Below are 24348 nucleotides of genomic sequence, written 5' to 3'. Positions count from 1 at the left end.
AACAAAAAGGCATCCTACAGTATGGGAGAATATATTCATAAATGACATATCCAACAAGGGGTTAACATCCAAAATATATAAAAAACTCACACCCTCAACAGCCAAAAAGCAAATAACACAATTAAAAAACAGGCAGAGGATCTGAACAGACACTTCTCCAAAGAAGAAATTCAGGTGGCCAACAGGCACATGAAAAGACGCTCCACATTGTTAACTATCAGGGAAATGCAAATTAAAATCACAATGAGATATCACCTCACACTGATTAGAATGGCCAGCATCCAAAAGACAGGGAACAAGAAATGCTGGCAAGGATGTGGAGAAAGGGGAAGCCTCCTTCACTGCTGGTTGGAATGTAAATTAGTTGAACCATTGTGGAAGGCAATATAGAGGTTCCTCAAAAAACTAAAAGTAGAAATACCATTTGACCTGGGAATTCCACTCCTAGGAATTTACCCAAAGAAAACAAGATCCCAGATTCAAAAAGACAGATGCACCCCTATGTTTATCGCAGCACTATTTACAATAGCCACTAAATGGAAGCAACTTAAGTGTCCATCAGTAGATGAATGGATTAAGAAAATGTGATACATATATGGAATGGAATGTTATTCAACCATAAGAAAAAAACAAATCCTACCATTTGCAACAATATGGATGGAAGTAGAGGGTATTACACTCAGTGAAATAAGCCAGGTGGAGAAAAACAAATAGCAAAATATTTCTTTTTTTTTTTTTAGCTATTGATTTTATTTTATTTTTTATGTTGGTTATCATTAACTTACAATTACATGAGCTACTTTATGATCACTAGACTCCCACCATTATCAAGTCCTCACCACATGCCTCATTACAGTCACTGTCCATCAGCGTACTAAGATGCTGTAGAATCACTTCTTGTCTTCTCTGTGTTGTACTGCCTTCCCCATGCCCCACCATACATTATGTGTGCTAATCATAATGCCCCCTTTTCACCCTCATCCCTTCCTTCCCACCCGTCCTCCCAAGTCCCTTTCTCTTTGGTAACTGTTAGTCCATTCTTGGGTTCTGTGACTCTGCTGCTGTTTTGTTCCCTCAGTTTTTGCTTTGTTCTTATACTCCACAGATGAGTGAAATCATTCGATACTTCTTTCTCTGCATGGCTTATTTCGCTGAGCATAGTACCCTCTAGGACCATCCATGTTGTAGCAAATGGCAGGATTTGTTTTCTTCTTATGGTTGAATAATATTCCATTCCGTATATGTATCACATTTTCTTTATCCATTTATATACTGATGGACACTTAGGTTGCTTCCATTTCTTGGCTATTGTAAATAGTGCTGCGATAGACAGAGGGGTGCATATGTCTTTTTCAATTAGGGTAAATTCCTAGGAGTGGATTTCCTGGGTCAAATGGTATAGCTATTTTTAGTTTTTTGAGAAACCTCCATACTGCTTTCCACAATGGTTGAACTAATTTACATTCCCACCAGCAGTGTAGGAGGGTTCCCCTTTCTCCACATCCTCACCAACATTTGTTGTTGTTTGTCTTTTGGATGGTGGCGATTGTTACTGGTGTGAGGTGATATCTCATTGTGGTTTTAATTTGCATTTCTCTAATGATTAGCGATGTGGAGCAACTTTTCATGTGCCTGTTGGCCATCTGAATTTCTTCTCTGGAGAAGTGTCTGTTAGCTCCTCTGCCAATTTTTCACTTGGATTATTTGCTTTTTTGTTTATTGAGGTGCATGAGCTCTTTATATATTTTGGATATCAACCCCTTATTGAATATGTCATTTATGTATATATTCTCCCATATGGTAGGATGTCTTTTTGTTCCACTGATAGTGTCCTTTGCTGTACAGAAGTTTTTTAGTTTGATATAGTCCAACTTGTTCATTTTTGCTTTTGTTTCCATTGCCCAGGGAGACATGTTCATGAAAAAGTTGCTTGTGTTTATGTCCAAGAGATTTTTGCCTATGTTTTTTTCTAAGAGTTTTATGGTTTTATGACTTACGTTCAGGTCTTTGATCCATTTCAAATATACTTTTGGATATGGGGTTAGACAATAATTCAGTTTCATTCCCTTACAAGTAGCTGTCCAATTTTGCCATCGCCAGCTGTTGAAGGGGCTGTCATTTCCCCATTGTATATCCATTGCTCCTTTATCATATATGAATTGACCATATATGCTTGGGTTAATATCTGGACTCTCTATTCTCTTCCACTGGGCTATGGGTCTGTTCTTGTGCCAGTACCAAATGTCTTGACAACTGTGGCTTTGTAGTAGAGCTTGAAGTTGGGAAGCGAGATCCCTGTGCTTTATTCTTCCTTCTCAGGATTGCTTTGACTATTTGGGGTCTTTTGCGGTTCCATATGAATTTTAGAACTGTTTGTTCCAGTTTGTTGAAGAAGAATGCTGTTGGTATTTTGTTAGGGATTGCATTGAATCTGTAGATTGCTTTAGGCAGGATGGTCATTTTGACAATATTAATTCTTCCTACCCAAGAGCATGGGATGAATTTCCATTTATTAGTGTCCTCTTTAATTTATCTTAAGAGTGTCTTGTAGTTTTCAGGGTATAGGTCTTTCACTTCCTTGGTTAGCCTTAATCCTAGGTATTTTATTCTTTTTGATACAGTTGTGAATGGAATTGTTTTCCTGATTTCTCTTTCTACTAGCTCATTGTTAGTGTATAGGAATGCAACAGATTTCTGTGTATTAATTTTGTATCCTGCAACTTTGCTGAATTCAGGTACTGGTTGTAGTTTTGGAGTGGATTCTTTAGGGTTTTTTATGTACAATATCATGTCATCTGCAAACAGACAGTTTGGCTTCTTCCTTACCAATCTGGATGCCTTTTATTTCTTTTTTTATTTTGGATGCCTTTTATTTCTTTGTTATGGTTGATTGCCATGGCTAGGTTCTCCAGTACTATGTTGAATAAAAGCAGGAAGAGTGGTCATCCTTGTCTTGTTCCTGATCATAGGGCAAAATCTTACAGCTTTCGCTGTTAAGTATAATGTTGGTGGTGGGTTTGTCATATATGGCTTTTATTATGTTGAGGTACTTGCCCCCTATACCCACTTTGTTGAGAGTTTTTATCATGAATGTATGCTGAATTTTGTTGAATGCATTTTCAGCATCTATGGGGATGATCATGTGGTTTTTTGTACTTCTTTTTGTTGATGTGGTGGATGATGTTGATGGATTTTCGAATGTTGTACCATCCTTGCATCCATGAGATGAATCCCACTTGGTCATGGTGTACGATCCTCTTGATGTATTTTTAAATTTGGTTTGCTAATATTTTGTTGAGTATTTTTGCATCTATGTTCATCAGGGATATTGGTCTGTAGTTTTCTTCTTTTGTGGTGTCTTTGCCTGGTTTTGGTATTAGAGTGATGCTGGCTTCATAGAATGAGTTCGGAAGTATTCCCTCCTTCCCCTTCTATTTTTTGGAAGACTTTAAGGAGAATGGGTTTTATGTCTTCTCTATATGTCTGATAAAATTCAACAGTGAATCCATCTGGTCCAGGGGCTTTGTTTTTGTTTAGTTTTTTGATTACTGATTAAATTTTGTTGCTGGTAATTGGTCTGTTTAGATTTTCTGTTTCTTCCTGGGTCAGTCTTGGAAGGTTGTATTTTTGTAGAAAGTTGTCCGTTTCTTGTAGGTTATCCAGTTTATTAGCATATAGATTTTCATAGTATTCTCTACTAATTCTTTGTATTTCTCTGGTGCCTGTCATGATTTTTCCTTTCTCATTTCTGGTTCTGTTGATGTGTGTAGATTCTCTTTTTCTCTTAATAAGTCTGGCTAGGGGTTATCTATTTTGTTCATTTTCTCAAAGAACCAGCTCTTGGTTTCATTGATTTTTTTCCTATTGTTTTATTCTTCTCAATTTTATTTATTTATTCTCTGATCTTTATTATGTCCCTCCTTCTGTTGACTTTGGGCCTCATTTGCTCTTCTTTATCCAGTTTCAATAATTCTGACTTTAGACTATTCATTTGGGATTGTTCTTCCTTCTTTAAATAGGTCTGGATTGCAATATACTTTCATCTTAGAACAGCCTTCACTGTGTCCCACAGAGGTTGGGCATTGTGCTGTTGTTGTCATTTGTCTCCATATATTGCTTATCTCTGTTTTAATTTGGTCATTGATCCATTGATTATTTAGGAGCATGTTGTGAAGCCTCCATATGTTTGTGGGCCTTTTTGTTTTCTCTGTACAGTTTATTTCTAGTTTTAAACCTTTGTGATCTGAGAAGTTGGATGGTAGAATTTCAATCTTTTTTAATTTACTGAGGCTCTTTTTGTGGTCTAGTATGTGGTCTATTATGGAAAATGTTCCATGTGCATTTGGGAAGAATGTGTACCTGCTGCTTTTGGGTATAGAGTTCTGTATATGTCTGTTAGGTCCACCTGTTCTAGTATGTTTTTCAATGCCTCTGTGTCCTTACTTATATTCTGTCTGGTTGATCTGTCCTTTGGAGTGAGTGGCATGTTACAGTCTCCTAAAATGAGTGCATTACATTCTATTTCCTCCTTTAATTCTGTTAGTATTTGTTTCACATATGTTGGTGCTCCTGTGTTGCATGCATAGATATTTATAATGATTATATCCTCTTGTTGAACTGACCCCTTTATCATTATGTAATGTCCTTCTTTATCTCATTACTTTCTTTGTTTTGAAGTCTATTTTATCTGTTACAAGTACTACAACACCTGCTTTTTTCTCCCTATTGTTTGCTTGAAATATCTTTTTCCATCCCTTGACTTTTAGTCTGTGTATGTCTGGGTTTGAGGTGAGTCTCTTGTAAGCAGCATATAGATGGGTCTTGCTTTTTTATCCATTCTATTACTCTGTGTCTTTTGATTGGTGGATTCAGTCCATTTACATTTAGGGTGGTTATTGACAGATATGTACTTATTGCCATTGCCGGCTTTGGATTCATGGTTACCAAAGGTTTAAGGGTAGCTTCTTTACTATCTAACCATATAACTTAACTCACTTCTTATGCTATTATAAACACAGTCTGATGATTCTTTATTTCCCTCCCTTCTTTTTCTTCCTCCTCCACTCTTTATATGTTAGGTGTTTTACTCTGTACTTTTTTTTGTTTCTCCTGACTGATTTTCTGGGTAGGTGATTTTAGTTTGCATTTAGTCAGTATTTGTTTGGTCTACTTTCTTTGCTCTGGTTTTATTTTCTCTGGTGACATCTATTTAGCCTTAGGAGCACTTCCATCTAGAGCAGTCCCTTTAAAATACACTGTATAGGTCATTTGTGGGAGGTAAATTCCCTCAACTTTTGCTTATCTGGGAATTGTTTAATCCCTCCTTCAAATTTAAATGATAATCTCACTGGATACAGTATTCTTGGTTCAAGGCCCTTCTCTTTCATTGCATTGAATATATCATGCCATTCTCTTCTGGCCTGTAAGGTTTCTGTTGAGAAGTCTGATGACAGCCTGATGGGTTTTCCTTTGTAGGTGATCTTTTTTCTCTTTCTGGATACTTTTTATACCCTGTCTTTGTCTATGATCTTTGCAATTTTAATTATTATATGTCTTGGTGTTGTTCTCCTTGGGTCCCTTGTGTTGGGAGACCTGTGGACTTCCATGGTTTGAGAGACTATGTCCTTCCCCAGATTGGGGAAGTTTTCAGCAATTATTTCTTCAAAGACACTTTCTATCCCTTTTTCTCTTCTTCTTCTGGTACCCCTATTATGTGAATATTGTTTCATTTGGATTGGTCAAACAGTTCTCTTAATATTCTCTCATTCCTAGAGATCCTTTTGTCTCTGTCTGCCTCCACTTTTCTGTATTCTTGTTGTCTGATTTCTATTCCATTAACAGTCTCTTGCCCTATTAGGAATAGTTGTATTTGCTGTATTTTCAATATATATATATATATATAAATATATATATATTTATATATATATATATTGTTTTGGGAGGAGATTTCTGCTACTCTACTCATGTTGCCATCTTGAAAGTCTCTCCAGCCCAAAGATTTCACTCATTTGTGGACTATAACAACAAAGCAAAACCCCCTACCTCATCCAGTCTGCTCTTAAATCCTTCCATTCTTTGTTTCATTTCTGTTATCTCCCTCCAGAATTCATCCCTTAGCTCTTGCATATTTCTCTGTTGCTCCATCAGCATGCTTATGACTTTTATTTTGAATTCTTTTTCAGGAAACTCGTGATTTTGGTCTCACCAGGCCCCCTCTATGGTGTTTGAGGGATTTTGGACTGAACAAGGTTCTTCTCCCTTTTCATGACAATGGAAGTGATCACTGGCAAGTGGCGTGTCTTTCAGTTTGGAGAACAAAGTCCCTTCCTGCTTACTGGTCATCTTTTCCATCTCTGCTGCCTGTGCCAGTCAGCCACACACAGGGAGCATCCTCTGGGTTAATTCCCTGAGCTGCCATGGGTGGCATGGCCCTGGACATGGCCTAGGGCACTGGTGGGGTCACAGGCAAGTAGTGTGTGTTCTCCTGTGAGTATGGTTCCCCTTTGTGCTTTCCGGACTCCACGCTCGTCTCCACTATCTGTGCTGGGCAACCGCACACAGGGGTCAGTCTCTGGGTTGGTTCCCTGAGCTGCCATGGGAAAGGCAGCCCTTGGGATGGTCTAGGGCACTGGTGGTGGTTGCAGGTGAGCAGCCTGTGTTTGCTGTGAGAACAGAGTCCCTACATGCTTCCTGGACTCTGTGCTGGTTTATTCTGCCTGTGCCCATCAACTGTGTGCAGGGGACAGGCTCTGGGTTAATCCCCTGAGTTTCCATGGGCAGGGCAGTCCTCTAGATGTCCTAGGGCACCAGTGGGGGTTGCAGTTGAGCAGCACATGTTCACCGTGAGAATAATGCTCCTTTGTCCTTTCCGGACTCTGCTGTTTGTGCCAGTCAAGTGCATGCAGGGGTAGTGTCTGGGTCTGGCCCAGTTAGCTGCACACTGGGGGAAGCATCTGTGTGGTTGCTGTGGGCAGGGCTGCTCCCTGGTTCCTTTGCAGCAACAGTGGGTCAGTCGGTTTGCTTGCAGTGCCAGTGGGAGGGAATGAACTGCAGGCTGCTTATCACTGTGAGGGGTCTGGGAGCTGCACTGCCACCCAGGGGATTAGGGCACCTGAAGTTCCTTAAAATTCCCAGCCTGCTGGGCTGAGTGTGCCAGGATGATTTTGTCCACCTGTGAAACCCTTGTCCCTTTAAGACTTTTAAAGCACCCACTTTTCTTTTGTCCCAGGGCAGCTCACTGTGGGAACCTGTTTGCAGTCTTAGTCTTGGATTTTGCTTTTCCGTTCCTCTAATATCCAGTACACCATGCAATGTGTGTCTGTGCTCCCAGTGCAGATTACTAGGGCTGGTTATTTAGCAGTCCTGTGTCTCCAGTCCCTCCCCACTCTGATTCTTTACCTCCCGCCAGTGAACTGGAGTGGGGGGAGTGCTCAGCTCCTACCAGGTCATGGCTTTGTATCTTACCCTTTTTATGAGATGTTGAGTTCTCACAGATGGAGATGTAGCCTGGCTGGTGTACTGTATCTTCTGGTCATTCTTTTAGGAATAGTTGTACTTGCTGTATTTTCAAAATATATATGGTTTGGGGAGGAGATTTTCTCCACCCTACTCAAGCTGCCATCTTGAGAGTCTTTCCAGCCCAAAAGATTGCACTCATTTGTGGACTATAACAACAAAGCAAAACTAAAGGAACAAATCAGCAGCAGACTCACAGACTCCAAGAAGGAAGGGACCAGCAGTTACCAAATTGAAGGGGTAGAGGACAGTGGGTAGGGAGGGAAGGAGAAGGGTATTAAGGGGCATTATGATTAGCATACATAATGTAGGGGGTTCACGGGGAAGACAGTATAGCCCAGAAAAGACAAGAACTGACTCTACAGTATCTTACGCTGATGGACAGTGACTGCAATGGGGTGTAGGTAGGGACTCGATAATATGGGTGAATGTAGTAACCACAATGTTGCTCATGTGAAACCTTCAGAAGATTGTATATCAATGATGCCTTAAAAAAAAAACATTGATTCAGTTGATTTATTATATAGACAATGTCCAGGTGAAGTAAAGAATTGAGTAACTGAATAAGTCAAGGTGAAATTCTCATTCAATTTGATGCTGAGTGTCTTTGAGTCATAATGAACCAGCTCATTGCTTTGGATTTTTTCTGTGTATGTCCACAGTCTCTCAATAACTATTTGACATCCTAAAATTAGCAATTTGAACTATTTTAACTAATTGAATTATCTGCAGTATATTTTTTTGAAGAAAATTATGTTTACTAGGCTCTCCCCTACACCAAGTCCCCCCCACCAACCCCATTACAGTCACTGTCCATCAGCATAGCAAGATGTTGTAGAATCACTACTTGTCTTCTCTGTGTTGCACAGCCCTCCCCTTTCCCCCACCCCCCACATTATACATGCTAATCATAATACCCCCTTTCTTTTTCCCCGCTCTTATCCCTCCCTTCCCTCCCATTCTCCCCAGTCTCTTTCCCTTTGGTAACTGTTAGTCCATTCTTGGGTTCTGTGATTCTGCTGCTGTTTTATTCCTTTAGTTTTTCTTTTGATCTTATACTCCACAGATGAGTGAAATCATTTGGTATTTGTCTTTCTCTGCATGGCTTATTTCACTGAGCATAATACCCTCTAGCTCCATCCATGTTGTTGCAAATTATAGGATTTGTTTTCTTCTTATGGCTGTATAATATTCCATTGTGCATATGTACCACATCTTCTTTATTCATTCATCTACTGATGGACACTTAGGTTGCTTCCATTTCTTGGCTATTGTAAATAGTGCTGCGATAAACATAGGGGTGCATCTGTCTTTTTCAAAGTGGAGTGCTGCATTCTTAGAGTAAATTCCTAGAAGTGGAATTCCTGGGTCAAATGGTAAGTCTGTTTTGAGGAACCTCCATACTGCTTTCCACAATGGTTGAACTAATTTACATTCCCACCAACAGTGTAGGAAGGTTCCCCTTTCTCCACAACCTCACCAACATTTGTTGTTGTTTATCTTTTGGATGGTAGCCATCCTTCCTGGTGTGAGGTGATATCTCATTGTGGTTTTAATTTGCATTTCTCTGATAACTAGCAATGTGAGCATCTTTTCATGTGTCTGTTGGCCATCTGAATTTCTTTTTTGGAGAACTGTCTGTTCAGTTTCTCTGCCCATTTTTTAATTGGATTATTTGCTTTTTGTTTGTTGAGGTGCGTGAGCTCTTTATATATTTTGGATGTCAAGCCTTTATCAGATCTGTCATTTATGAATATATTCTCCCATACTGTAGGGTACCTTTTTGTTCTATTGATGGTGTCCTTTGCTGTACAGAAGCTTTTCAGCTTGATATAGTCCCACTTGTTTATTTTTGCTTTTGTTTTCCTTGCCCAGGGAGATATGTTCATGAAGAAGTCACTAATGTTTATGTTCAAGAGATTTTTGCCTATGTTTTTTTCTAAGAGTTTTATGGTTTCATGACTTACATTCAGGTCTTTGATCCATTTCGAATTTACTTTTGTGTATGGGGTTAGACAGCGATCCAGTTTCATTCTCTTACATGTAGCTGTCCAGTTTTGCCAGCACCATCTGTTGAAGAGACTGTCATTTCCCCATTGTATGTCCATGACTCCTTTATCGTATATTAATTGACCATATATGTTTGGGTTAATGTCTGGAGTCTCTAATCTGTTCCACTGGTCTGTGGCTCTGTTCTTGTGCCAGTACCAAATTGTCTTGATTACTATGGCTTTGTAGTAGAGCTTGAAGTTGGGGAGTGAGATCCCCCGACTTTATTCTTCTTTCTCAGGATTGCTTTGGCTATTCGGGGTCTTTGGTGTTTCTATATGAATCTTTGATATCTGCAGTATTTTAAGTAATTATTTACTAAAATAATTTTATGTTTTGATGTGGACTCAATTGAAGGATTTAGAAACTTTCCTTTGGGACCAAAAGCAACTTCTTTAATAAAACAAAATCCTTAGTTATTAGATACTAAGTTAGATCCTTTGAATTGGTTATTTGGACTTAAGAATTGAGACCATTAATAGAAGACATAGAAGAGGTAAAAAAATAATGTGAAATCCAGTTATGACTAATACTATTACAGAGGAAATTTCTAATAACAAAAAATGATTTTTCCATGTAATAACAAATTTGTTTCAAGCAACAGTTAAAGATTCTAAGCAATTTGTTATAATGACATTTAAGGAATTAAATAGAATTTTCACAAAAATATCACTCATAATGTTCACCGTTGTAACAGCTTCTTTCTTGTCTGCCTTCTTTGGCTAAAGATCCTTGTAGAAAACCCTTTCAGCTCTTAACATAGACATGGGAAGCCATAATACAATCATCTTCATCATAGGTTATATTTTTGAGTACTTCCTGTGAGTCAGGCTTTGCTAAGTACTGCACTTGATTATCTCAGTGTAATGTTCAGAATCTAATAAAATGGATACTACTGTGATTCCCATTTTATAGCTAAATAAAGAGACTGAGGCATAGAAGTATTAAGCAACTTACTCAAGAGACAGCATTTAAAATAAAAAATAAGATATATTAGCTGTTTCACCTTCTCTGTGATCTGAGAAAATAACATTTTGAAAAAGGAACATCAAGTTCAACTTCACAGCTTTTATGTCAAAAGAAAAAGTGAACCATTTTTTCAATTGTTATGGCTGTTATGCCAATTATTAATTCCACTGAAGAAATGGGTCAGTGAGAACTCAAGCTGTAGATCTAAAAGGTCTGAGAATATGTTTTCTTTGGATTGTCTGTGCTTCCCTCACGACTCTTGCCCCATCAGCCTGCTCTGTAAACTTCCCTTCACTATAAAATGTTTTTATCTTAAGGGTTTTGAACTGGTGGAGCTGTCCTTGGCTTGAGACGTCAGAGAAGAAAATTTTTGCCTGGGGTCTTTGACTTCTTACAAAGTTCCTCCACTGCTCAGTTGGTTTGTAGACATCTTCCAAATTACTATGTAGAAAAGATTGGGAGGATTCTTAGGAGGGGCCATGAAAACTATAAAGTACTTCACTACATACATTTTAATTTTTCTATTTAAGCACAGCTTTCCCACCTCAGATCAGGAAATTGTGAACCTGAAACTCAGTGCAACAATTTTGAATACCTACTTTGTGCATAATGTAGTTCTAAACACTGCAAAAGATAAATTTCTTGCCCTCAAAGACTTTACATTCCAGTGATAAGACACTCACACATAAAAAAGTTCAACCTAACATCATAAAGAGATAGATCAGAAGCCAATAAATAGAGTGCCACAGATACCAAGAGTTAGAAATTCAAGGCAGGGTATTGGGGGAGGAGGGTGGAGGGAGAATGCTAAAGTAAAGAAGGGAGTGAAAGGAGAGAGGAAATTTAATATAGGCCTTGAAGAGGAAGAAAGCTAGCTACAGAACAGAGTGTATAGTTTAACCCCACTTGCCTGAGAATGAAATTAATAAAAACTATATATATATGAAATGCAGAAAGGGAGGAATTGGAAGGAAATTGGGAAGAGTACCTAGCAAATTGGGAGTAGGGGAGTGCCATCAGTAGGCAGTGGGGAGGAGAGGGAATGACTAGAATTCATAAGGACTTTCGGTTTTTACTGTACATGTACTTCCATATTGTTTAAATAGTTTTCCAAAGAGAATGTAGTCATGCATTATTTTGTGTAACTAGAAGATATAAAATTTACAAAAAGAATGAGTAGATCTTGGGTTTGTAGAGCAAAAAGAAGATACTCCAGGTGGATGAACAGCTTGAATCAATGCGCAAAGCGGAAATGTACAGGGTGTGTTTGGGGAACAGTGAGTAGGTATGACCAGAACAGAAGGGATGCAATAGTTATATAGACTGGGGCCAGTGGAGAAAGGCTATGAATGCAAGACCCAGGAGTGTGAGTCCTTTTGAATAGAAGCAATGTAGAACCTTCGAAGGATTTGCTTCGGGGTTGATTAATCTAGCTGAAAAAGGGTTGATTTATTAGTGAGCACTCTTGAAGACCCAGCAAAGTTAGATGGAATGAATTCAAATCTACCTATCTTGTGCACCATGAAAAGCCATGGAAGTGTCTCCTATAGTAACTGCAGCAAGAAAGGCTCTAACTTATGCAAACCTGTTAAGACTTTCCAGGAACGACTGAAAAATAAAAATGCTGTCAAGTGCAATTGGGGAGCAGCCACGTACACCTGAACCACAGTATTAATGTCATCATAAATCTTTCTGTAATGTTTGACATCTATGATGAATAATTCAAATATATGAGGGAGATTTCAAACCTTGGCATATGAGAAATGACTGAATAAAATTTGTAAAATTTGAGTAAAAATTACTTCTTTTGAAAATGAAAATCAGATGTATTCTGTAATATGGTATTTGTTTTAATTTGTCCTTTCTTTGTGAATTGGCAAATAATTTGTTTTTATATCTAGCACTGTTCACACACTGTGTGTGTACACATTCATATTGTATTTTATTCACACACACATATTCATATAACAGACATAGTGTAACAAAAATCTGTACCTACCTGGGATTGAGGAAGTAACACTCCTACAAGGCAATCTTGAAGGAAACATTGAATCTAATATGAGGAAAAATACTGTAGCTAGTTGAATGTTGAGTCATGCATTGTGACTCATTTTAAATGATTGGATTCTGGTGGGATATTGACCAACAAGGAGAGGAGGGACACATCAGAGTGTCAGAATGATGATGTGAGTTACATTTATAAACACATGATCTTCACCTACTGCAAATTATCTTACAACCAGAAGTGATGTTTGACAAAGAAACTGACAATTAAATTTAGCTTTCAGTTTTCACTTTCCTTCTTCTTCAAACTTTTTAATGACTGTTAAGTCTCATCTTTCCATTCACCAGCACTACCCTATTTTGACCTTTTTTAGGGTAGCAGACAGAATTCTTAATAGGCAAAACTGAGTTCCCTGACTAGTGAAGGGAAAAAAAATAACAAGGAACAAGAAAGATTCAAAAAAGCTTTACAAATCATGTAGAAAGAAAGATTCCTATTTCATATATTGCCCTTCCCTCAGAACCCCTTCTCTATTCTTAATCCTTCTCTTTCCTTTATAATTACTTTGTGGCATCTCTTCTTATCATAAGGATAAGGGCAGCATGAGGCATCTGACCTCCATGTGTTCAGAGAAGGCAGGAATGCAAGATAATCCTGTTCCTTATGTGATTAGACAGACTCATACAAATTTTAGGAAGACAATTTATGGAATATAAGAATGATCCTTTAAAAAATCTTCTAGACCAAAAAAAAAATCTTCTGATCATTTTAATATAGTTCTTAACAGTGATTTTATCAGTTCAATCCAGTAAATCTGTACTACTAACTGCTAAATTGAATTTTTAAAAATTCATGTAGTCCTGACAGCATTGTGTTAATCAACAGTGTTATAGAAGTGTTACATACAGGGGAAGTCTGTTCTCTGCTTTTCTCCTCTCCGTTTCACTTTCTCTCTCCATCTCTCATCCTGTTTGTCTTCCTCCCTGAAAAATGGGCACCCTATATGTATCTTCACTTGGATAGCAAGTTTGAATTGTAGTTAAATCTGAAACCGCATAGTCGGGAAACACTTCTTCCGGAGTTTGGTGTTTTCTTACACATGAAAAGAATATGGAGCTTGTGTGAATGACAACAGCTTAAACAGACGCTTCTGAGAAAGGAAATTTATGAGTGCAGAAATTAGTGAGAAGGTCATTCTAAGCAGAAAGATGGGAGCTGATTTTGTAATCCCTAAACACTTTATAAAGAGAGGAATAGAGTTCGGATTGGTGAAGAATTGATACTCTTAAGATAATGCTGAAAGAAATTAGGAACAGCTAGAGAGTTAGAAAACACTTTGGGCAAAAAAAAAAAAAGAACCATTCAGTTTATCTATTCATATATCAACATGTTTGAGATACAAAAATAGGCAAAAACATAAGTATCACTCTGCTGATGCTATAACAGATCCCTCAAAGTAAAGGAACAAATACCCCATTCATTCCCAGTTGACAGCAGATAGTTTATTAATGTTTAGTGACCTAGTGTGAATTGGGGAATGTTCTATCTTCAGTTCATTTCTGCTTTCCTGCTAAGTTCAGTGATATAACTTATATATATATATATTTGTTTTTATATATCTAATATTTTTTATTAAATTTATTTAAAAAATAAACATTGAAGTTTACAATTGATATCAACATTTTATTTTTTAGTTTACTTATATGAAATAATCATTAAAATATGCAAAAGTAGTCACATATTTTCATATATTAAGGTTCTTGTTCATGAAAACACTTTAAAAATATTTAAAGTACTTTTTTTGCTTTTATGAGATTAAAAATGTTTTGTTTTTTTAAAAAGGTTTATATGTGCTTTTTTATTTTTCTAACCAAAACTAAATTTAGAGATTCTATCTATGTCACAAATGATCCTTGTTGGTACAAAAAGTTTATATTTTAGGTTATGGAGACTTCGTGTTCTTTTAGTCTTATTTACAAAGTTTTTGTCAATTGTTTCCTAATGTCCCTTGTATTAGCTTGCCAGCAATAAGCAAAAATAAAGCTGGGACTGTGTCAAAAAATTCACTGGCCCACATTCATCCTTCTTCAGCAGAGTTTACTCAATAGTGTACCCCATTCAGCTACTGTGCCAGCCAACGGAAACAGCTAGTTGTTGTCTAAAATGAAGAATAATTGGAAACATGGTGCCTGTTTCTTTTCCTGCAAGTAACAATTCATCCATTTAATATTCTTTTGGTGCTCTTGAATTCTGTGCTAGACAGTGTTGTGTTCACTGTTCAATTGAGGCCAACAGGAGAAATGTTAACCTTCTATCCTGCTGCTGACCCTCCTTGTGAAACAATGACAGCCATCTGATGGTCTGGCACCTCTACCTAAAGTTAGTTACATGTGGCACTAGCAGCTTTGTGAAGGCAAATCAAGCTAGAAAATGCTAGGCTGGGAAGGATAATACGAATTATAAAAGATAAAATTTCTAGCTATTATGATCCCTACTTAATAGATAAAAAAAGCAAAGTGTAGTAAGGTTAAGGATTTTGCCCAAGGTTGCTCTGCCAGCAAGCTATAGAATAGACTGGTTCCAGCACCTTTCTTCTGTACCTTGAACTATTATAAGTTTTCATCCTTTACGGTAAATATATGATTGACTTTTTAAATGTTTCATACACATACAAAAATATTGCATATTCTCTGTAAGGTATGTTTGTGGGTTTTATACTATATATAGTATTATATATAGTATATATATATATATACACAATATATTTATATATTCTATATATAATTTATACTATATTTAATCACACATAATATTCATGCATGTATAATAAACTTACAGGAATTCTGAAAGAGCCATATTAAACTACTCTATGGTTGTCATTTCATCAAATTTACTTGCCTTTCTAGTGGTTTTGGTTTTCAAATTTTTATGCTAGTGTTTTACTGCATAATAGCTATTATATTTTTTCATATTTATGTCTGTATTGCAGGAAATTGAGCTGGCTGCATACAAAATGATATGCAAATGATAGTAACTTAAATAGAAATGTGTTTTTCTCAACATAAAAGATACCTAATGGTAAGAAGTTTAGGTCTGGTATAGTGGCTCCATGGTCATCTGGAATGGATGACCATTTCTCTTTCTGTTCTGCTACCTTTAATATGTGCTGTCTGTTGTCTGAGTCATGGTTGCAAAATGGCTCCTGCAGCTCCAGCCATCACATACAAATTCCAGTCAGGAAGGAGGAAAAAGAAAGCAACAAAAAGGAATAGCTTCAGCTGAATTAGACTTTATCAGGTCCCACCCACTAACCTCTGCTGATAACTTAATGCCCATTCTTAATTGTAAAAGAGGATGGGAAAACTAGTTTGTATCTGATCACATTGCTGTGACAAATTAAACCGAAGTTTTATTAGCAAGGGTGAAAAGGAATGGGCATTGCATAGGCTTCTGGCAATCTAGTGCCTTTAATCATTCCATCCTCTTGTTCCTATTTAATGTTTTGACCTTGAAGTTGATTATTAATATTGCCACTCCTGCTTTTGAATTTGCCTGACATGTATCTGTCCAACCATTCAAGCTTTCTTTGTCACTTTATTTGAAGTTAGTTTCTTATACAGAGCTTAATTCTGGATTTTTAGTCCAATTTGCAAGGTTGTCTTTTGAAGGGGAAATTTGACTCACTCAGATTTTAGTGGTAACTAATATATTTATTTTTATTCTTTCCTTTTAATTTTTATTATTTGTTATACTTCATTGTTGTTTCCTTCCCCCAACTCCTTTCCTTAGGTTTACTAGCTTGATCCTATTTTAGACATTATTTTCTCCATCTAAGTTCAGTTTTTCTAGGAACTGCTTACTTCTCTTTGAAAAATACATGTTTTTTTTTTCTGACTGAAAAACCATATCTCTATATCTCAGAGATTCATTGTGAATATTCTGAGGAAAAAATGCAATTTATTTCTTTAATAGTGAAGTAAGGCCATTGGCACCATATAATCATTAAGGAAATTAATTTTTCTCACCCTCTTCAACATCACATGTAGTCAGCAACCAACTGTCTTAAGCAGAACTGGAAATGAGCCTGTTTTGACTAAGTGCCACTCCTGTGTATAGCACTTCCTAGATTCCTTTCAGAGTTTAACTATTGTAGGAAAAAGGAAAGCTACTATCCCAGACTCTAAAAGTCCACATGTGAATGAATTATGATAAGTACTCATCCTTACATTTCTCGAACTCTTTACTGAATGCCGAACAACTTATCATGGGTGATAAAGCAAATAATGATAATGAGTAACAATGCAGTACATTTTGTGGCTTGCTATCTCCATTGCATTTGTTTTAAAGGAAGTTTTAAAACCTTTTTCCATGGAAAGCTTCAGTTTTACCAAGTTTGTTATAGTTCTGTAAGGAACTTGCATATGAAATTAAGCTTTAGATTACTTGGTGACATTATTAAGCCTTTTTTGAAACTTTTATGTTTACATGAATATATTACTTCTGAAGGGAGCTTTTTTCTCTAGTCTGGCTCCAAATTATACCTTGCACTTCATGCCACAGCAGTATACTTGTTCCCAAGAGCAATCAAGGATCCTAGAATTAAGGAAAATGGTACAAGTGTTACCATCTAGGTGGGAATTTGGCTGTTTTTACCACTGGAAACAATATAAAAGAAGAAACCAAAGTTTGGTTAAAGCCATATAACTCTACCGAACTTCATGATTTTTAATTTGCTTCTTTTAAAAAAATTATTATATTGTAGATTCCCTATGATTTGGCTACAAAGTGGTATATATTTTGGTAAATCTTAAAATAGTAATTCTATACAGAAAACAATTTATACTCTGCATAAATTCTTATGTATATAATAAATCAAATAAATAAGTAACCTATTATATGTAAGAAACTTCACCTTGAAACATTTGGGTTTGTAATATTTATCCCTGGTGACAAACATTTGGGTTGTGATATTTGTCCCTCTCTCCCTTTAGTATCAAGAATGGAGTGATGCCGTCATCCTGCCACTAGCTACATATTGTTCGGGCAAAAGGACAAAGGATCAGTTCTGTTGTTGGAAGTGCTTCCTTTCCCATTACTACTATTTTCCTACAATGTTTTAGGCAAAGAGAGCAAGACATGGTGTCATAGGAAGAGAATAAATAAATTAATACATTTAAAATTCACCACTTCCTCCTCTTCTTAAGTATTTTTCCTTTAGTATTGATTGTGAAAGAGGTTGGCCTCATTTCAGCCCCTGGAGAAGTGAGAGAGATTGAGAGTGAAAAAGTATCTGATGAAAATAAAATTATTTTAGGAACATATACATATGTAATATAAATTAATATAAACATGTTGTCAGATTTGAACATTAAAATATATTGGCCTATAGCATGAATTTAATTTTACTGGCTACTAATATTGACTTTGTAAGATTGGCCATATCTTGATGCTGGATGATAGGTTCATGAGGATGGAAGTTGGGTTCATTTTTTACTATTCTTTATACCTTTGGGTATGTTTGAAAATTTCCTTAGTAAAAAAGTATTAAAAAGAAAATAAATGGGGTCTCAGGACACTGTTCTGGAGTGGTTAATTCTGAAAAAGAGATTCCTTTTTTAATGCCCCATAAGAATATTTACCAGTGGAGTTCAAAACTGGTCTGGGATTTTACAGCATCTTACTACGCAGATGGACAGTCACTGTGAAGGGGTATGTGGGGGGGACTTGGTGAAGGGGGGAGCCTAGTAAACATAATGTTCTTCATGTAATTGTAGATTAATGATACCAAAAAAAGAAAAAAGAACTGGTCTGGATTTAATATGTAGACTAAATGCTTCAACCCTGTATAAAAGTCATGCAGTTGAAAATATGATTGAACTTGGAAAAAATAGGCTCATATAGCTTCCATGAATTAATTGAAAAATTTCAGTAAGATGAAAATTTCTGGTAAGTTTCAGAAACAAGTCATTAATTCTCTAGTTATTTTTACTCTCATGTTATTTGGACTCAGAATATTAGGTGGAGTATTAGAAATCTAAAATAATCCCTAGAATATACAACTTATTTTATGTCTTAGTGTTTCCACTTTTTCCCTCCAGTTAAGTGAGAAGAAACCTGGTGACTAAACTTTATATCTTCAGCAGCATTTGAGGAATAACCATGTTTGAAAGAAGATTTTTTTCTAATGTATTATACAGAATTCTGTTACTACAGAGATATTGTCTTCTTTGCTAAGAATAGAAAATGAAGACTATAAATAAATGAATCATTTAAAAGTCTGTTTCATAGTGTCATCTTTGTAAAATTTCTTATATAAGGTGCCATGTTTTTCATTTTCTTCTCAGCTGGCCTGGGCTCACATAGAGCAATGATCTGCCACTCTCATGTATCAAGTATGTGCTAGAATCTACAATCCTTGCCTAGGATACAGTCTGAGTGGGCAGACAGCACAAAGAAGGCTCTGAAATTCTAGGGAGTTATAAATGCATTGATCTCGAGGAGCCCTGGATGTGTGATAGATGTGACCATGGCATGCTTGAGACTTTTTTGGTTGGTTTGGCTTAGATTTCAATCAAATTTTAAGATAACTGTGTGATGAAATGCCTTAGGGGAGATCTCACACAATATTAGGAAGCTGTGGAGTGGTTTTGCAACTCAGATAAAACTAAATTCTGAGAAAGAAAACCCCTAAAGAAACTGAGTGTAGGAGGGAAGGGAAGACAATACCTGATCATTAAAAATCAATCAGATATTTACTAAGTGCCTCTTCTGATGATTTCTGACATTTTAGTGCTAGCAAATTTTGTTTTACAAAATACTTTAACATATATTATCTTATTCGATCCTCCCAACAAACCAGTAAGGTAAGCAGGGCAATCTCAAGATGAGGAAATTGCATCTCAGAGACTTAAGTGTTTCCTGAAGGTCTTATACACAGCTGAGTGGAGCAGGGAGCACAGAAACCACCCAGGTCTCCAGACACTGTCCGTGGTCACTCCCTATTGGCCACCCAGTATTGCTCTTCTCTTCTGTTTGGTCCTGTGGAAGACTCAAAAGAAAAGACATGATCCCTTCCTTCAGTGAGCTTATTGTGTCGATGAGAAATCCTTGCTTTGTACCCTAGGCAAGGATTATATTTCTGTATTCTAATACATACTTGATTTTTTACATAATGAAACAGGCAGAGAATTATTAAGTATTACACTGTATGAAATGGGCTATAAATACAATATCATTTGGATTACTTTAATCAGAAAATAAGGTATTATAATTCTACCCAAGCCTTGAAAAATGCGCTTGCTGGTGTCCAAGAATATGGTCAACTGAATGTTTCTGTAGTCTTCTAGCCAAGCAATCCATGCTTTCCTGAAGAAGTCTCACAGTTAATTATTGACCAGGATGAAATCCTGTAGAGGAGAAAGAAGACAGTATCTTCTCACACCTCATCATGTACTTGCCGGTACAATTTTGCACAGCTCTGCAATGACACATGGTTCCTTTCAAGACCTGATTCTTAAATCGCTGAATTCTTATTAGCCTCTGTTGTGACTCTGATGGAGCACCGGAAGCTTGTGGGAGCTAGTTCTGGCCCTGGCACATCTTTGTTAGATCCTCTAGGCCATCAGTGGAGGCTACCAAGCAAATTACCTCTTCACAACCTCCTGTTTACAAAGTGGGTAACAGGGAAAGGTCAATTTTTTTTTTTCAAGAAAACTGCCTAGAGGCAGAAGAATGAGCACATTTGTTCTACACTCAGAAGGACTGTGAACTCTGTAATCACTTTTATTTTCTGATGTCCTAATGCTCAAACCTAAAACTTTCCAAACCCATTTTTGTTTCAGATGCCAAATTCTATTAGAACTATCTGTTCTTTCTTTTTCAGCAAAGCAAACCTGTCCTCAGAGATAGCTGCAGGCCACTCACTGTCTCTTCCTGTCTCTGTATTCCCCACTGAGTGTGTATTGCCTGGGAGGCCCATGAGGACCTCCAAAGCCATCAGTGAGTGACTGGCAGCAATCCTTTAAAAAAATGCACATGGCCAGCCGGGTTCAACATCATTATGGACATGCCTGTGTAGTCGTCTTCAAAATGCTAATTTGCTTAAGTGTCCATTTGAGTAGGCCAGCGTGGAGGGCAGATCTGTTGTTTAATCCTGCTTGCCACTGGGGAACAGTCAAAACAGCAGTCATATGCTGGCAGAGCTGTGCTAGTCATTCCTTAAGCATTAATACATTTCTGCTCCAAGAGAAGAGGGCAATGGGAGAAATCAGCTTGGAGTTCAGAATTCGACCATAATGTTCTGTGAGTAAATGTGAGGGTACAGTTTGGAGGCACTGTCAACACCTCCTATAACATTGCTTGCTTACACTGACCACCATAGTACAAATGTGAACACAACTCTGACTCCTATGCCCAAGCACATAACTGTTACCACTGCACCATCCATATCTTCAGAGATGCATCCTTTGAATTGCTTTTAGGAAAAGCGATGGATTTATGCTGAGTCATTGAAGCTTTCATTTCATACAGGGCTTATGAACATGGACTCTGGAACCAGCTCTGTCATGTACTAACTGTATGACTTTGGGCAAGTTACTTAAAAAATTTGCTATGCCTTCAACTCCCCATATGTGAAATGGTGGGATTTGTACCAGCTCTCCATTAAGTGGTTACGAGCATTGAATGAGTTTAGACATGTAAAGAGCTTAGAACATTGCCTAGCACATATTGTGTACTGTATAGTTGTTAGCTATTGTCATTCATTCATTCATCTAATCCTAATTTAAAATATCTGATATAGATACTGCTAGGTGTTAAGAAGTAAAGACAAATGACATACAGTATGTGTCCTCAGTGGGCTTACACTCCATACTATAGGCTTGTGTTTTACTTATCCTTTTTGCCTAGCACAACAAAGGTACTCAATGTTTTTGAATGTATAACTGGATTGGGGAAATGGGCATGTATATTGACAATTTTAAATCAAAGAACTGTATTTAACAGAGCCTGCCACAGAGTAAGTGCCTAGCACCATATAAGCATCAGCTATTTTGATTATTAATTTAGTAGTATAAATGCTGGGACTGAGTGTGCGGACTGGAGGTTGATGGTGAGGAGGTGGAGGTGCACTCAGGGAAGTCTTCCAAGAGGCAGTATCATTGAGCTTAGTTTTGATCAGTGAGTGGGTGTTAGCCAGGAAGAGAAGAGGGCTAAGTGTGTTCCAGGCAGAAGGAACATTGTGTGCAGAGCTAGAGAGGCGTGAAATAGCACAATACATTCAGGGAGCTCCGTAGGCAAGTACTACTGGAGCCCCATCCTCACTGTGACATACAGCATGCATTTGTTAAATGAGTGTTTGAGATTAGAGACTGGAAAATGAAACAAAACAAATGAGACATCGCTTGTTTCACTCTGGCCTTTAGCATTAACTAAATAACTAGTTAGCCTAAGTGGCTAGAGGATTTTACCATTGCTCAGTACTTGTCCTGGTACAAATGTGTTAGTCTCTATACAGCAGTGCTTTATAGTCAGCCCCCTCTTGTCTCTCGATAGAGGAAGTAAATTCACTGAATTTATCTGTTTTTTTTTGAAGTAATTGAGATGAATTACAAATAAAGTTGACAAGATCATGGCACAGGTGAAGACGTTTTTGCATAGTAACATAGATCTCTCCAGATCAAGGGATTTGTACCAGCTCTCCTCAGACTATGGTCTGAGGGCCAAATCCTATCCACTGCTGATTTTTGTAATTAAGTTTTTTTGGAACACAGCCATGTCCGTTTGTTTACATGTAGTCTAGAACTGCTTTAGCACTACAACAGCAGAGCTGAGTATTTGTGAGAGAGACGGTATGGCCTGAAAAACCTGAAATATTTACTAGCTGGTTCTTTGCAGAAAGCATTTGCCAGTCCTGCTCTAGAGTCATCTCATCTAATCTGATGGTAAGTAAAAACCACCTAAATATTTAAAACAGGGGACTGAATTGATTTAGAAGCAACAGGGCAAACAATAGGATATTAAATTTAAAAAATTCACTAACAAGTCAAGAGAGATTGCATATATGTTAGCCCTATAGAGTGTAATAAACATGAATAAACGAATGAGCATAGGTTCTGTGACTGGCCTTCACATTTGACTCTGAGCTTCCTGGCATTCAGAAAAAAAAAGGGGAATTGGTTATCTGTATATTAGTTACCTGTTGCTTCATAATAAGTCACCTTACAACTTAATGGCTTAAAATAGGTACCATTTGCTCTTGCTCATGAGGCTATAAATTGGCTGAGTTGTTTTACTAATCCAGGCTGGGTCCAGCTGACCTTGGTGGGCCTGCTCTTGCATTTGTGGTCAGCCAGTATGTGGGCTGGCTGGGCTGGGCTGGCCTCATCTAAGCTGGCTGAGTTCACATGACCTCTCATCCTCCAGCAGGTTAGCCTGGGCTTGTTCGCAAAGCAATGGCAGGCTCCAAGAAAGAAAGTGGAAGCACACACTTGAGGCTTGGAACTGGCACACTGTTATTTCTGCTTCATTCTAGTGGCCAAAGCATATAAAAAGGCCAGTCTAAATTCAAAGGGTGAGGAAATAGACTCCAATTTTTGGTGGGAGGTGCTGCAAAGTCACATTGTAAGGGGCAGTGAAACGGGATGGAAGGAATTGGGCCATGATTGAAATCAATTAGCAACTAAGCCAGCATGTATTCCGACCATGAATTTTTTTTTAAGCCATTTCTGTGATCTAAAGTGGAAAAGAATAATCATCATATGTCTATTCAGCCCCACCCACAGATATGAATCATCAGTGTGTTCAACTAAGAAGGCCAATATCCTCTAGTTAATGGTAGATGCAGAGAAGAGTGAAAAGAAGCTTATTAGTGGTACATACCACATAAGACCCAGACCCATATTAAATTACCATCTTGAAGAATTTCACCAGGCAAATAAGACTCAGTTTTAATGGATCGAGAGGATAAAGAAAGCCATCATGGAAGTTACCAGTGACTAAACATTAGCTTTTGAGACTAAAGCCTAAACAGATCTACAATATTCTTGCTTGACCATTCCCACTCCCCACCACTTCCGCTTCCAGGTAGCATTAAAATTGGTGACTTTATTCAAAGATGTCATTGCTATCTATGTATATGGATGTAATTGAAGAGACAGGGAATAAATATCCTTTTTAAAACTCACCAGCCATGTGATGATTTTTTTCCTGGAATATCTTCATTATTAGCAAACTAGCCTCAATAAATATGTTAAGTACAAATAGCAACGGTGATGTCAGAAATCCTCCTTAACTGTTCTTTTCCTAGTACCATGGACTGTCAGTAAGAAGAGAGTAAACAGGTAGTCCTGGCTCCTTAGAGTCATTCAGAATCCCCCAAAAATCTAGGAAAAGAAAGAAAAGCCAAACACTAAAAACAAAAACAAAACTCTCAAACCACCCAGACAAGCCATGCAATCTAATTTTAAGAATATTCTCTTTGGCATAGAGCCAGTCAGGGTGGTCGGCCTTGTTTGCAAGAAGCTGAATCTTTACACAGAGCCTTCGGTAGAGGGGCCACCACCAGCCCTCTGTAGGAGCAGCAGTAGTACATGGGGAAGAACATAATGGGGTTTAGGGAACCGTTAGATGCCTGTTGACACAGACATTAGGACCAGCTGTGAATGGAAATATATTTCAACTCAATTACAGTGAAAAGGAACTAGGCTGTTGATGTTACTGAAGAGGTGGAGACGAAACCTTTAGGATTCTTACAGATGACTTGTTTCTGAGAGAGTTGAGGGGAAGCAGGGCTGTCTCACAGGGAACAAATA

The 24348-nt window shown here is 37.5% G+C and overlaps 1 protein-coding gene and 1 long non-coding RNA gene across 11 annotated transcripts in view; one reads left to right on the top strand and one right to left on the bottom strand.

Moving 5' to 3' along the window:
• The window catches only part of MKLN1 (muskelin 1), a 375358-nt gene that overhangs the window by 42745 nt on the left and 308265 nt on the right, over positions 1–24348 (top strand). The window lies entirely within an intron of this gene.
• Positions 16643–24348, bottom strand: part of LOC108385954 (uncharacterized) — a 95658-nt gene continuing 87952 nt past the window's right edge. For 5 of the 6 annotated variants that reach the window (XR_012132128.1, XR_001850441.3, XR_012132130.1 and 2 more), the window contains 4 exons: positions 23722–23919; positions 19815–19944; positions 17710–17792; positions 16643–17131 (listed from right to left, as the gene is read on the bottom strand). This is a non-coding gene — a long non-coding RNA (uncharacterized lncRNA). The remainder of the gene's footprint in view (positions 17132–17709; positions 17793–19814; positions 19945–23721; positions 23920–24348) is intronic. The other variant, XR_012132129.1, reaches the window with a different exon arrangement.

This window comes from Manis javanica, chromosome 6 (assembly GCF_040802235.1).
Source record: "Manis javanica isolate MJ-LG chromosome 6, MJ_LKY, whole genome shotgun sequence".
Classification (NCBI taxonomy): domain Eukaryota; kingdom Metazoa; phylum Chordata; class Mammalia; order Pholidota; family Manidae; genus Manis; species Manis javanica.
Note: the sequence above shows the minus strand (reverse complement) of the source record. Positions and strands in the feature narration are given on the sequence as shown.